The following is a 2,877-nucleotide window of genomic DNA, read 5'->3' as shown; positions in this document are numbered from 1 at the left end:
GGGGAGGAAAGGCCCTGGGGCAGGACCCCGCCTGGCAAGTTGGAGGAACAGGGAGGAGGCCCGAGTGGTTGCAGCAGAGAAGGAGGGGGAGACAGGGAGGAGGGAGAGAAGACAGGGGACTGGGCAGAGGAGCAGAGCCCTGTGGGCTGCACGGAGGACTGGGCTTCTACCCAGAGGGAGATGGGAGCGATGGAGGACTGTAGGCAGAGCAGGGATACCCCTCGTCAGCCTCACAGGCACCTCTGGCTGCTGTGGAAGAGCCACTGCGCTCAGCTACTTCTGGCTATTTTTTCTTTTTTTTTTTGAGATGGAGTCTCACTCTGTCACCCTGCTGGAGTGCGGTGGCGGGATCTCAGCTCACTGAAACCTCCACCTCCTCCCGTGTTCAAGCGATTCTTCTGCCTCAGCCTCCCGAGTAGCTGGGACTACAGGCGCCCGCCACCACGCCCGGCTAATCTTTTGTATTTTTAGTAGAGACGGGGTAGCCAGGATGGTCTCAATCTCCTGACCTCGTGATCCGCCTGCCTTAGCCTCCCAAAATGCTAGGATTACAGGCGTGAGCTGCTGCGCCAGGCCCTGACCAACTATTTAGATGTTGAAAATCAAGCCTGCAGGGCTGGGTGCGGCGGCTCACACCTGTAATCCCAGCACTTTGGGAAGATGAGGCAGGAGAATCACTTGAGGAGTTCAAGCCCAGCCTGGGAAACATGGTGAGAACTCCATCTCTACGAATAATTTTTTTTTTTAAATGGAGTCTTGCTCAGTTGCCCAGGCTGGAGTGCAGTGGTGCAGTCTCAGCTCACTGCAACCTCCACCTCCCAGGTTCAAGCGAGTCTCCTGCCTCAGCTTCCTCAGTGGCTGGGATTACAGGTGACTGCCACCACATCCCGGGTAATTTTTTTTTTTTTTTAGTAGAGACGGGATTTTGCCATGTTGACCAGGTTGGTCTTGAACTCCTGACCTCAGGTGATCCGCCTGCCTCAGCCTCTCGAAGTGCTGGGATTACAGGCGTGAACCACCGCGCCCGGCCCCGTCCAAGCTTTCAAGGAGCAGGAAGCAAACCCCATCCCGTTACAGGAATGAGGACTTGAGAGCAGCAGGCACGTTTTCTCCCTGGCCGGGCGAGGGCTGCGGCTGCATCCTTGGTGTTTGCCGCCCTCTGGTGGCAGCGTGCATTGGCTCCTCTCCAGCTCACACCAGAAAGTCACATGGAAGTGGCTCTTAATTTACTTGGTCAACAACAACCAGAACCAACATTCATTCTTATTCCTCACTGATTTTTGCCAGGTGTCCGGTGACCCTGATGACGTCCCCCAGGGCAGGGATGTCAGCGTGACGACTTCACTTACAGATAAGGACGCGGAGGCTGGGAGAGGGGTAGGCCTTGTCCAGGGTCCCTCAGGGCCATGTGGCAGAGCTGGGACTCTGTCCTGGGCTTGAAGCCTGAGCTGCCAACACTGAAGGAACCTGGGGATGCTGTATGACGCCTGGAACAAGCTGAGCCTGAAGCTGGCCCTACATTGATGTCTCAGTTATGGGAACCCATAAAGCCTGGTTTTGCCAAAGTCAGTCTGAGTTGCGTTTGCTGTGTCCTCTCCTAAATCAATCTTTCTTTCTTTCTTTCTTTTTTCTTTCTTTCTTTCTTTCTTTCTTTTTTTTTTTTTTTTGAGACCAAGTCTTGCTCTGTTGCCCAGGCTGGAGTGTAGTGGCGCAATCTCAGCTCGCTGCAACCTCCATCACCCGGGTTCAAGCGATTCTCAGCCTCTTGAGTAGCTGGGACTAGGCACACGCTACCAAGCCTGGCTAATTTTATGTATTTTTATTACTTACTTACTTATTTATTTATTTATGTATGTATTTTATTTTATTTTATTTTTTTTTATTTTTTTATTTTTTTTGAGATGGAGTCTCGCTCTGTCGCCCGGGCTGGAGAGCAGTTTTGAGATGGAGTCTGGCTTTTGTTGGCCAGCCTGGAGTGCAATGGTGCAATCTCAGCTCATTACAACCTCCGCCTCCTGGGTTCAAGCGATTCTCCTGCCTCTGCCTCCCGAGTAGCTGGGAATACAGGCGCCTGCCATCGCGCCCGGCTAATTTTTTGTGTTTAGTAGAGACAGGGTTTCACCATGTTGGTCAGGCTGGTCTCGAACTCCTGACCTCTAGGTGATCCACCTCCTGCCTCAGCCTCCCAAAATGCTGGGATTACAGGTGTGAGCTATCATGCCCGGCCCCTGCAGGGTTAATTAAAATGGAGTTGAGGCCAGGTGCGGTGACTCACGCCTGTAACCCCAGCACTTTGGGAGGCTGAGGCGGGTGGATCATCTGAGGTCTGGAGATCCAGACCATCCTGCTCAACACGGTGAAACCCCGTCTCTACCAAAACTACAAAAATTAGCCGGACGTGGTGGCGGGTGCCTGTCATCCCAGCTACTCCGGAGGTTGAGGCAGGAGAATGGCATGAACTCAGGAGGCGGAGGTTGCAGTGAGCAGAGATTGCGCCACTGCACTCCAGCCTGGGCGACAGCGTGAGACTCTGTCTCAAAAAACAAACAAACAGAAAAGAGAATTCTGCTCCCTTTCCCAGCATATCATGATACACGGAGCCGGGAGGAAACCAGGAAAGAATATGAACTCCCTCCTGCTAGCGGTGAGCGCCAGCAGACAGTTATACCCGCCCCACAGGCCTGCTGTGATTGCTGTGACGTCCCAGGCCTTCCAGACACGCTCTCCCGCCCCTGGGAATTTCCCTAGGAATTCATCTAACCTCTCACAGAATACCTTCCGGAATGTGTCTGCTCAGCAGGCAGAATTCTGTCTGATTTTCCAAGAGGCTGACTCATTTCAGGAATTAAACTAAATCTGTTTTTTTTTTTTTTTTTT

Source organism: Rhinopithecus bieti, unplaced genomic scaffold (assembly GCF_001698545.2).
Source record: "Rhinopithecus bieti isolate Rb0 unplaced genomic scaffold, ASM169854v2 scaffold_15283, whole genome shotgun sequence".
NCBI lineage: Eukaryota > Metazoa > Chordata > Mammalia > Primates > Cercopithecidae > Rhinopithecus > Rhinopithecus bieti.
This window is presented reverse-complemented; position numbering follows the sequence as displayed.